At 39.3% G+C, this 12,804-nt stretch overlaps 1 long non-coding RNA gene across 1 annotated transcript; it reads right to left on the reverse strand.

Annotated features, from left to right (window-relative positions):
* Positions 1-3,998: 3,998 nt before the first annotated feature.
* LOC129532458 (uncharacterized) lies at positions 3,999-11,356 on the reverse strand. The gene is made up of 3 exons (XR_008678220.1): positions 11,181-11,356; positions 9,991-10,115; positions 3,999-4,146 (listed from the first exon to the last, which is right to left on the reverse strand). It is a non-coding gene; the product is annotated as an uncharacterized lncRNA (long non-coding RNA).
* Positions 11,357-12,804: the final 1,448 nt, after the last annotated feature.

The raw sequence follows: 12,804 nt of genomic DNA on the forward strand, positions 1-12,804 counted from the left end.
CTGCCCTGCCACCTGGTCCTGAGCTTTGTGCTCTCTCCTATTTCCTTGATCTTGTACCTGCCTTTCCCAAAGAAACAGCCACACTGGTTATAAAGGATAAATATTTTGTAAAAAGTGAGTTCATAGGAACACCAATGTGCCAGTACCCATTTGGGCCACAGGCTGCCTGGGGATCAATTGTCCCACTGGTTGCAGAGTGGCTGATGTCCTCTCCCAGATTTTTAATGATCACAGCAAATGCTTTGCAGATGGCATTAATAGATCTGGCCAGAACAATGATTCTCTCAGAAGAGTTGCCTTCTGAGATGCTGATATGTGCATTATCCTCCCCAAGCAGCTCCTTAACTGCTGTTACTTCCCACACTCTGCATGGTTCTGCCAACTTCCTTTCTACGTAATATGCTTTTGGTCATCCTGGAGTCTGTGGCAAGCAGTATCTGGAGATCTGGATACTTGTTAAGTGGTTGTTTGGTCACAGGTAGGAGTGACCAAACACTTTTCCTCTCAGTCATCCTGGGACCACAAAGCAAGCCTGCTTTGATAAATAGCGTGTAAGTGAAGGTGTTTTATATTCCTTCCAGGTGAAAGGGTTTAAGAATGGAATATGATTTTCCATGCTCTTTTCTCTGGGCGTGGTGATTGTGGAATGATATTTTGATACAGATGTCCACACGACTGAATCATGCAGGGATACCAGGACTCCACATGAAGGGCAGCTTCATTGAACCTCACCTGCCTCAGCTTTGTATGAGTGACAAATAAACTGTGTGTAGCATCACTAAGATTTTGGGATTGTTTGTTACCACAGCATAAATTGGCCTATCTTGACTATTTGTAAATATTGTATAATTATAGTGCTTATACAGTTTCAGGCACATTGGCAATACATATTCGTTAGTTAAATGGATTGAATTAGAATAAATTTAACATTCACTGAACAAATGACTATAAATTATGGAAGTATATTAGCTAGAATAGCTCAGTTCAGTTTTATTTATTGACTGATACTGTGGTAGATATTGAGAATACAAAGATAAATTTGTTTTTAACCTGGAAGATTTTGGTTGGAAGATAAAATTGGAAAGGTTGATTACTGTCTGGATGTGGAGGATCTTAAATTAAAGACTGAGCCATTTTAATTCATCTTGTAGACAATGGGAGGGAAAAGTAGGTGTCTACGGGTTTTGAGCAAGGGAGAAGTACTATTAAATTGACATTTTAGGAAAATTAATCTGCTGATGGTGAAGGAGGTATAAGCATACAAGTTGAGAGGCTATTTCAATAATCTAGGTGTGAGAAGATAAGGGTCCAGGCTGGAGTGTTGGTGATTGAAATGAAAAGGCATAATCGGAAATGAGAGAAATTAGAAAGTAAAAACAGGGTATTGGATATGTGAGGGGTAGGGAGGTGAGAAGGAAGAATGATTAACGAATGACTCTTAGATTCCATGTCTGTGATGCCACTGGTGGAGGTTGGGAGGATGTAGAAGATGATGAGATCTTTTTGTTGTGTGTTGAATTTGAGGAATGACAGCTCATTCATACAGAAATGTCCTTAAGGTTAGTTTGTGAAGTAGGATTAGATGGAGCTTGGCAGAGAAGTTGATGCCAAAACTAGATTATAGTGTAGTGATCATACTGGAAACAGTAAGAGTAGATGAAGTTTCTAAACGGGAGCTTGTAGAGAGAAAAGCGTGGGCTTTAAGAGAGATCCTCATTTAGGGACATGAGAATGGAGAGGAGTTAGCAAAGGACACAGGGAAGTAATCAGTAGGACAGGTAATTTTTACTGAACATTTACTATACTAAGAATTTTACATGCATTTTATTATCTAATTCTCACAGCCTCCCCTAGGAGGAAGAGTTATTCAATTTTATGGATGAACAAACTGAGACTGATAGGAGTTTAAGAATTTTCACTGAGGTCAAATAGCTACTAAACAATGATGCCAGGTCTGCTTGACAACAAAATGTTGTCATTTTGTTCTTAACCGTTGCGGTTAAACTCAAATGATCCAAGTTTTAGATGAACCAGCTTGTTATTGAGGAGGGGCTGGCCAACAGGGTCATATGCTATAAATTCAAAAGAAATGATGTTTGAGAACAGGCCGCTGATTTGATGAACAGGAAGTGATGGTTTTGAGTGGAAGTGAGGGTAGTGAGCAGGAGCATCAGTACAGGGGACAAGGTAAAGGCATGAGTGGGTGATGCTGAAGGAAGGAATCGGTGGAGACAACCAATCAAGAAATGACAGGGTAAAGGAACAAGAGGAAGGGATACATCTGGGGGCGGATCTCAGGGTTACTTTCACAGGTATTTATTTCCAAGACAGAGACACAATTTACACATAAGATAAATGGATCCAGTGGAGCCAGAGAATGGAAATACCACAAAGATGGCGCCAGTGGAGTTGGTAATTTTTTGAGGAGGATAGAAAGACTGGGATCTAAAGTCCAGGGGAAGGGATCAGCCCTGGAGGGAGAAGAGCAACTGCTTGCTTCAAGACCAGAGGGGAAGACCAGCTATATTTTAAACTAGAGATACTCTGGCATCTCTTGAATTTACTGGATTTGTGGAAGTCCCCTTCACCACATTGATACCAGTGAAAGCCAATTTTAACTTAGATTAGCTCAGAATTAAAATTTCCAGTTACTAAAATATCTATGTGAAAATGTGAGATTGTTTTTTAAACTTATAGATAAAAATTGGTTTTATAAGAAAAAATTATTATAATTCTTTCAAGTTACATCACTGAGTCCTTAGTACTTTGTTTTAGAAAACAACTACCTGTTCACCTGCTGAGCTCATTTCCAGTGTCTGGTTTGAGTTCTGACCCTAAAAATGCTATTTAATAAAATGCTCTTATTTTGGATACATCTTATGCATATTTTAAAAAACATTCGTTATGAAAAACATCTTTGCATCTTAAGTTTATTTGCTTTGAAAGCTTTAAGTCTTTTTTTTTTTTTTTGAGATGGAGTCTCGCTCTGTTGCCCAGACTGGAGTGCAGTAGTGTGATCCTGGCTCATGGCACCATCCACCTCCCGGGTTCATGCAATTCTCCTGCCTCAGCCTCCTGAGTAGCTGGCACTACAGATGCATGCAACCATGCCCAGCTAATTTTTGTGGTTTTTTAGTAGAGATGGGGTTTCACCATGTGGGCTAGGTTGGCCTTGAGCTCCCGATCTCAGGTGATCCACCTGCCTCGGCCTTCCAGAGTGCTGGGATTACAGGCGTGAGTCACCATACCTGGCCTGGCAGCTTTCAGTCATAATATATACATCTCAATTATTTTTATACTAACTTATTGGTTTCTTATATAAATTCCAAGGCATGTCTAATAGTCTGTCATTGCAATCTGAATCAGTTTTTTTTTTTCCTGAGCAAACACAATTAGAAGGGCTTTAGGATTAATTACATGATTAAACATTTAGTGACTCCCAAAAACTTAGTGAAATAAAATGCGTAGAAATTGTTGACTCAGTATTCTAAATAAATCTAATCTTTAGGAATGTCCATGGCTTTGGCAGGATTCGAGGAACATGAATATTATGGGGAAATTTTTTTATGAGACTTAAAAAGGAACAAGAACACAACAATATAAAACATAAGAAAGGAATCTAGTATTTTTGTCAGAAGCAAGTTTTCTCATGAAAATGGAAAAAATATATAATTTAATTTGCATGTTTTTTTTGGTCAACTCTGGTTTGTTTTGTTGGTTTTGTTTATTTGTGTGCTTGAAAGGTTTGGCTGCTGGGCCCTTGGACTAAGACCTGGGAAACTCTAAGCTTCATTTTTCTTCACGTGCCAAGTGGTATAGGGAAAGTTGCTTCATCTTTTATATTTATGAATCCCTAGGATAAAAAAAGAATATACCACTTACTTTTTTGAAAGTATTTGTGAGTTTTTATATGAAAAACTGAACGATACTTCAAATTATAGAGCAGCAGGGGAAAATCGAGTGGGGCTGAGGAGACAGATTATGCTGCCTGCCTTCCATGGGACTCTGTTGGGCTCACTTGGTAGTTCTGCCATTCAGGGCTGGCTTCCCCAGCTCACTCCACTTGTGGCTTTGGACACTGCTTTTTCTCCACACTCTCTCTTCGTTCTCCAGCTTCTTTGCTGACTCCTCTTCCTTGACCCAGCCCTGAAATGCAAAGATTCTCTGAAGGTCTATCTCCACACCCTTCTCTTCTAGCATTATCTATATGCTAGTGCAGTCTTTTTCACGCCTAATGTTCCTGCCACGTTTCCACATACCAGTCAGACATCTGTGCCTATGTGCCCCACAGGTACTTTAAACCCAGTGCCCCCAAAGTTTAACATGTCTTCCAGTCCTCTATCAAAATGCTTCCCTTTCTGGACTCTGTGTGTTGATTAAAAGCTTCGCCTTCTCATAGTCAACAAAACTAGAAATATGTTCATTTTCCTTGCCTCTCACATCTGATCAACTACGTGTTGTTAATACTATCTCAAATGATTTAATCTCCTTCATTTCCCACATCTTATAAGTAGCCACATTCTGTTTATATTATCTCTAAAATGTTCCCAGTGTCTCTCTCTTGTCCATTCTATCTTCTGCCCTTGTTCTGACCTCATCACCTATTGCATCAGCCAGCTACCTGGCCTTCTTGCCTCCTTCTCTGTTCATTCCATCCTGCACACAGCTGCCAGAGTTGTTTTCTAAAATACAAATTTAATAATAATAATCTTTTGCTGAAAAACCAATGGCTTCTGCAGCAGAGTCTGGCTGCAGCATCATTTTCTGGCTACACTGTTTCTGCACCCCTTTCCGCCCCCTGTGTAATACATGTGTGCTCTGTCCTGTACATCCAGCACACCATAAACTTTCATGGCCCCATGTTTGTTTGGTCTTCTGTAATGCGCTATCTGTCTTTTCTACTTGGTGAAATTACACCAACCTCTCAAGGTCCAGCTCTATTGAAAAGATATAATAGACTATCTTTAGAATATAGTAGGACTCTAATAAATATTTTTTGGTAAGTTAGTTAAAAAGAAAATACAAAAGCCTTATGGTACCAGTAAAGGATGAGGGATTATTTTGTTAGCTGAGAAATATAACTGTGTCAAGTCTATACTGTCCAAGATCCCTACCTGCCATTTGCATGGTCTGCCTCAGGCAATGCTTCCTTAGTTCCCTTATTAAAGAGAATTTTAGTTTAAAAAAAAATATATATATATATATTTTTTAACGAAAAATGATACTGTAATGAACATATTTTATGGAATACTTTTGCAAGTATATCTGTAGTGTACATTCTTTTTTGTTTGTTTTTGAGACAGAGTCTCATTCTGTCATCCAGGCTGGAATGCAGTGGAGTGATCTTGGCTCACTGCAATCTCTGCCTCCTGGCTTCAAGCGATTCTCCTGCCTCAGCCTCCAGAGTGGCTGGGATTATAGGCATGCATCACCACACCCGGCTAATTTTTTGTATTTTTAGTAGATACAGGGTTTTGCCATGTTGACCAGACTGGTCTCAATTTCCCGGCCTCAAGTGATCTGCCTGCCTTGGCCTCCCAGAGTGTTGGGATTACAGGTGTGAGCCACTGCACCTGGTATATACACATTCCTTTTAAATTTAGGAAGCTAGCCCTTTGTCTACAATACATGTTGTAAACAATATTACCAATTGTCTTTGATTTTGTTCATTTTTTTTTTGCATAGAAATTTAAAAATCTTTACAGCTAAATTTATTAATATTCTTCATGCTTCTATGTTTTGTGTCATTCTTTAAAAAGTCTTCTTCATTCTAAGATTATGAATAAATATACCCAGTTTTCTTAGTTTTCTTTATGCATTATTATAGTTTCTTTTTCAGGGTTTAAACCTTTGATCTTTATGAAATTTACTTTGATATAAGGAGTGAGATGAGATTTGTCTTTTTTCCCCAAGTTGTTACTAGTTATACCAAATCAACTTATTGAATATGCTTTTCTTCACTAGTCTGAAATGTAGCTTTTATATAAAATTCTATTGCATAGTTATATGTATTTCTGAACTCTGTACAATTCAATTAGTGAAAACTTTTGATGTCCCAAACCAGTAGTTTAGGAGATTTCAGCATTAAATCAGAGTTACTCTGGATCCAGATCTGTTAGCAGATATAAACTTCACAGTCACAAAATTCAGGTGAGCAAAGATGTAACTTTATTTCCCTACAACCCAACTTAGTTTAGCTCTTGAGCCCCTATGTCCATTTTGTGGTAGAACTCTTAATACAGCCAATTCAAGGTATCTCTGTGTCCCATGGGTGATATAAGACCTGGGGGTTGGGGATGAGATAACTTTTTTCTCATCCAGGATTTCATAAAGAGGGTGATTCTGGTTGATAGCCATCTCTGTCTTCTGGCATCTATAAGATATAACTCAATCTGCCTGGTCCTTCTAATTGTGCACTGGCATATGGTTATGTCCTGGCCACGGGCCTTCATTTGCTAGTTCCAGGCACCTGTGCCCGACATCCCCATCTCAGGACCTCTCTTTGCTTTCCTGAACCCTTTTCAAGGGGGGTCCTGGGAACTCTTGTCTGCTTTCCTATACCACTGGAGGTGCTGAGTCTCACTGAAGCTGTGCTCAGGCCGATCTAACAGAACATCTCTCAGACTTTGCCGGTTTTCAGCTGTAGCCTAATGTTGAATATAGGCTTCTCCAAGAGGCTTTAGGTATCTCTGGGCTACATCCTGGGAAGGGAAGCAGAAGTTTACTATGCTCTCAGTTCCTTCCCAAAACTACTTTAAATTTCTTCTAGAGGCTTCACCCCAGCTCCATGGAGGCCCCTTTCTCAGGAATTCATATCAATTACTTGTTTTCTTGCTCTCTTTTCCCAATTATCTTCTTTCCTCACAACTGTGAGATTTGCCTCTCTTCTAGGGAGGCAGCAGCGGCTGTGCTGAGAGGAAAGAAATGGCTTTTACATTACCCTGTGATCTTTCCAACTCCAGTGTTTATAGTATAAACTTCTTTTTCAGACCTTTAGAAATTGAGCAGAGCTTTTGGAACCAAAACAATCGTTTGTCTCTAAACATTTTAGCTTTTAATATGATCATTTCTGTTATGAATTTTGAGAGCCTATTTTGGTAGTCATGGCCAATAATTTGATTCTTTCTTCTTGCTGCATCAAGAAGAGTAATGGGCACAAAGAAGCCCTGGGGAAAGGATGCCTTGGAGGAGCCCGTGTTATCTCAAATGATTATCTGCAACACTGAGTGAGTCCTTGATCTGGCTCCTAGACCGCTGTCTCCATCCTTGTGATCACTCCCTTGGTCTTGGGATTCATTTCAACTAGCTGCTGGTGCTCTTAGTTCCTTTCCTCTGCCCTTGTTTAGTCCCTGCTTTTTTTTTTGTTTTTTCACAAATTATATTGTATGTGGTTTATTATTTGTTTTAAAATTGACAGATAACATTGCATTGTGGAATAGTTAAATCTAGCTAATTAACAAATGCATTACCTCACATAGTAATCATTTTTTGTGGCAAGAGCACATAACATCTACTCTGTTTACATTTTTCAAGAATGCAATATATTGTCATTAACTATAGTCACCACACTATACAATAGACCTCTTGAAGTTTCTTCCTCCTATCTAACTGTAATTTTGTATACTTTGACTAATATCTTCCCACATTCCGCTTTCCCCAACCACCCAAGCTGGTAACTACTTTACTACTCTCTACTTCTATGAGAGCAACTTTTTTAGATTCCATATATGAGTGAGATCATGCAGTATTTGTCTTTCTGTGCCTGGCTTATTTCACTTACTATAATGTCCTCCAAGTTCATCCATGTTGTGCAAATGGCAGAATTTCATTCTCTTGTATGGATGAATAGCATTCCATTGAGTGTATATACACCACATTTTCTTTATCCCTTCATTTGTCATGGGTACTTAGATTGTTTCCATATTTTGCCTATTGTAAATAGTGCTGTGAAAAATGAGAGAATGCAGATATCTCTTTGACTTAACTGATGTTTTTTCATTTGGTTATGTAAACAGATGACCTACTGATTACAGTTCCTTTAGATATATACTCAGTAGTGGAATTGCTGGATCATATGATTGTTATATTTTTAATTTTTTTGAGGAAACCTAAATATTGTTTTCCACAATGGCTGTACTAATTTACATTCTCACCAACAGTGTATAAGGGTTCCCTTTTCTCCACATCCTCACCAGCACTTGCTATTTTTTTGTCTTTTTGTTAATGGCCATTCTAACTGGGTGAGGTGATATCTCGTTGTGGTTTTGATTTACACTTCCCTGGTGATTAGATTTATATTTCCCTGGTGATTAGTAATGCAGAGCATTTTTTAGCAGCACACCAGTGCTGCGCTAGTCTCTGGGGCATGGGCTTTGGGTGCAACCCAGCACTGCATCAGCCTGCCTTAGGGCTCCCCCTAGTGCTGCAATGGCTATAGCAGTAACCAGTGTGGGAACCTTGCCTGTCAACGAGCCCTGAATCTTTGGACAGGCTTACTGCTGAAGGAAGTACTTCAACAACGTCCCTTACTGCCTTTTGAAATGGGGTTCTGCCTAAGTTCCCTCACCACAAATCCTCTCAGAGATCACAGTCCTAGAATCTACCCTCTTTGGCTGGGTCATCATTTTGATTGCAAAGCTGTCTACTTTCCAAACTTTTGCCTACTCTCTCTTCTGGGAGCCTCCTGATATAGTTCTCTATATGTCTCCTGTTGCAGGTTGCTGGATCTTTCCAGATCACCACACCACATCACCCAGCTACTCTGCCCAATGGGAGGGCAGACAGTGTTCCAGTGTGGGAGGAAGGGGTGTAAGGTGCAGGCAGTTTGTGAGGAGGGCACCAACGAGTTACTGCGAGAAAGTCTGCATGGTCAAAAAGTGGATTACCAAGAACAAAGCATCATAATGTTGTCCAGTGGAGCCCAGGTTAGCTTAAAAGGTCTAGTCTTTGATTCTTTATGGATTATTGTTTTGATGTGTGTCTTAGTCTGTTTATGCTGCTATAACAAAATACCTTAGGCTGGGTAATTTATAAAGAACAGAAGTATATTTCTCACAGTTCTGGAGGTTGGAAAGCCCAAGATCAAGATGCTGACAGGTTTTGTGTCTGGTGAAGATATTTCTGCTTCCAAGATGGCACATTGAATCCTGCTTCCTCCAGAGGGAACAAACACTGTGTTCTCACATGGCAGAAGAACAGAAGAGAGAGAACCCACTCTCTCAAGCCCTCATATAAGGGCCTTAATCCTATCCATGAGAGCTTTCCCCTTATGATTTAATCACCTTCAAAATGCCCCACCTCATGACACTATTACATTGGCAATTAAGTTTCAACATATGAATTTTAGGAGAAACGTTCAGACCATAGCAAAATATTTTGGTAGTCAGTGACTCATTTTTAGGGCATTATCCTTTTCCTTCCCATTTATTCTCCTACTCTGAAATATTCTTCATGCCTAACTCTGAATATTTAGTCATTATAGGGATTTTACTTAATATCAGGAGGTAACTATGGTCATGGTTTTTTTGTGCCATGCGAAGCTTGATCTTTTTCTCTGGCCCTGTGTAAATGGCTGAGGATTTAAAAAGCCATTTTCTCTGACCAGTTTGTGCTTGTTCTCCTATTTGCCATTCAGTAAGTAAATGGCCTTTAACACAGACGTTTTGATTTTCAAACAATAATTAGGAAAGAAAGCACTTCATATGGGGGCTGAAGATTACAGGGAAATTGCACCATCTTCTTCCTTAGTGCAACAATATGTTGCTAAACCAGCAAGAACAACTAGTTGCAATTTCTCCAAACCAACAATATTTTCTTTTCAGAATCCTACCTAAAAGTGAGATTCACCAAGAAAGTTTTGTGTTTTTGAGCAAGTCTAGGTTTTAATTTTTTTTGACTCATCTGCTTCTTTAATTGAAAACAAGACAAAACAAACATGGAGTAGAAGCTTTAATCAAGTGTGTTCTAACACGCAAAGACTATGGAACCCACCTGAGTCCCACTTGGATCATTTCAAATGGCTCCATATTTTTCTGTTCTCAATTAAACTTCCTAGAATGTTCTCACAGGAAGCTCACATTGATAAACTTTTCGAGTAATCCAGGAACTCTTAGAACCTGATAAAGTGAAAGGATTTGGCAGGAACGTTTCAGATATGAGGAAGATTTCTCTGCAGGGTATGTTTGTCTATTAATTGGATAGTATACCTGTCCTAACTATGAAGAAATTGGCTCCGCCTTGGAGAATGACTGAAAAGTGGCTATTACTCATTGATGATTTTGGTGGGAGGAAAGTAATAGCTTGTAGACTGTTAGTTTTGTCATCATAACAAACTAGATACCCTGAAAAACCTCTCAATACAAAACACCTAGAAATGATGAGTTAAATATAATACCTAGTCTTTAAAATATTGAGCTCAAAGGAAACAGAAGAAACTCTCATACACCAGAAGTGGTGAGGTGATGCTTATACTAGTCCCCAATCCTGTTTGAGGGTATTTGGTGATCTTGGCGATCAAGAGGTTTGGGTTTCTGACATGCTAGTACAATAGGCAAGGCCTTGGCCTATGCAAGGTGGGGAGGCAGAATCAAGGCTCTGCATAATGGCTAGGGCCCTCAAAAGGCTATGCTGCCAGAAAAAAGATGCTCAGGCAAAGGGAAATGTCAAGCAAAGTTGTCTGTTTCCCCTGGCCTCTGGGTAGAAAAGAATTCAGATTCTGCCCATACATGGCTTTGAGGTTTAATTTATACAATCTGAGTGGTCAGAAACTCCAAGTCAAGATATTAACATGAAATTGTTCCAGTTTGATAGCACATCCGCCATCTGGCAGAACAATTAAAAAAAAAAAAAATCCTTTCCTGGCAGCCATGCGAGCTCACCAAGGTCTCCCGGCCATGCCCTCTCCCAAGATTCTCCATAAAATTAGTTGGTTGCTTCTTGCCCTGAGGCAGCCCAGTGAAGGCTAGGGTGTGGTGATCCCATGTTGTTGATGGGGAAAAAGGGAGTGATGGGGTGCTTGAGGGCTTCTTAAGCCATAGTTCAAGCATAGCGAGTGCCCCCTCTTCTTCTAAAAGGGCCAGATACCTGGCCTCATCCTCTCCACAAAGAACTCTCTTGGGATCCCTAGGGGATCCAGGTTAGGGCACAGCCCTAGGGCTCAGAGAGGGGGGTCAGTAACTAACCTGGGCCCTAGCACTGTAAAAGCGACAGTTTGATCTCCCCACTGTCCTTCTTCCCCTGCCCACCAGGGACAAGGCTTCCAGAAAGAGGGGACCACTGGGAAATTCTGCCTCTTGTTCAGATAAAGTTCTTCCCGCTGCAAGGCTCTGAGCTTCATTCTTCATCCTCAGATCTAGAATGGGATGGAGGGCAGTTAATTTACAAAAAAATTATATAAAATAATTGTATGTAATATATATTATCAAAATAGCTCTCACAGCATAAATCTTATAGATAAACCTCACCAACATGAACTTACAAACCAAAATTATGAACACATGAAAAAATAAGCTACTAAGAGTAAGAAATTTAAACTAATAAGAAGCAAATGTGGCTGGGCGCAGTAGCTGATGTCTGTAATCCTAGCACTTTGGGAGGCTGAGGTGGGTGGGTCACTTGAGGTCAGGAGTTCAAGACAAGCCTGGCCAACATGGTGAAACCCCATCTCTACTAAAAGTGCAAAAATTAGTCGGACATGGTGATGCATGCCTGTAGCCCCAGCTACTTGGGAGCCTGAGGCAAGAGAATCACTTGAACTTAGGAGATGTAAGTTGCAGTGAGCCAAGAACATGCCATTGCACCCAGCCTGGGTGACAGAGTGAGATTCCATCTCAAAAAAAAAAAAAAAAAAGCGCAATGTGATTAGTGCTCCCCAAAAGTTCAGAAAATGAACATATTAAATGTAAGATATTTTAAGTAATTAAAACTGTAAAATATGGATTAAACAATAAGAGAAAGGAATAAGATACTATTAAAAGTACCTGAAATATTAAAAAAAGGAACCAAGTAAAAATTCTAGAAATGAAAGTATAACCATTGAAATGAAAACTCAGTGTATGGGACAAACAGCAGGACACAGTTGGAGAAGGAATGAGTGAATTGGGTAACAAATCTAAGGAGATTCTGTAGAATGTAGTACAAAGAGATGAAAAGGTGAAAATATGAAAGATAGGATAAAACATATGGAAGGTAAGATGTGTAGAAGGTATTTCATTCAATTCCTAGGTATTTTACCCAAAAGAACTGAAAATATGTCACAAAGGAATTTGTACAATAATGTTTATAGTCACCTTACTAGCAATAGCCAAATACTAGAAATAATTAAAATGTCTATCTGCTGGAGAATGGATAAAGAGATTTTGGTATATTCATACAATGGAATTGTACTCAGCAGTAAAAAAGAATAAATTACTAATATACATAACCACATGGATGAATCTCAAAAACATTAAGTTGAGAGAAAGAAGCCAAACAGAAAAAATTACATACTATATAATTCCATTTATGTTTTTTTTTTTTTTTTTTAATTTTGAGATGGAGTTTCACTTTGGCCAGGCTGGTCTCAAACTCCTGACCTCAGGTGATCCACCTGCCTTGGCCTCTCAAAGTGCTGGGATTACAGGCATGAGCCACTGTGCCCAGCCTAATTTATGTGACCTTACAGAATATGCCAGTCTAATCTATGTTGATTGCCTCTGTGGAGGGGCATGAGGAACTTTCTGAGATGAGTGTAATATTCTATATTTTGTTTTGGGTATTGATATCTTTGGCTTTTACAATTGTCAAAACTCATGAACTGAACATATG

The sequence above is a fragment of the Gorilla gorilla genome, chromosome 2, assembly GCF_029281585.2.
Source record: "Gorilla gorilla gorilla isolate KB3781 chromosome 2, NHGRI_mGorGor1-v2.1_pri, whole genome shotgun sequence".
Taxonomy (NCBI): domain Eukaryota; kingdom Metazoa; phylum Chordata; class Mammalia; order Primates; family Hominidae; genus Gorilla; species Gorilla gorilla.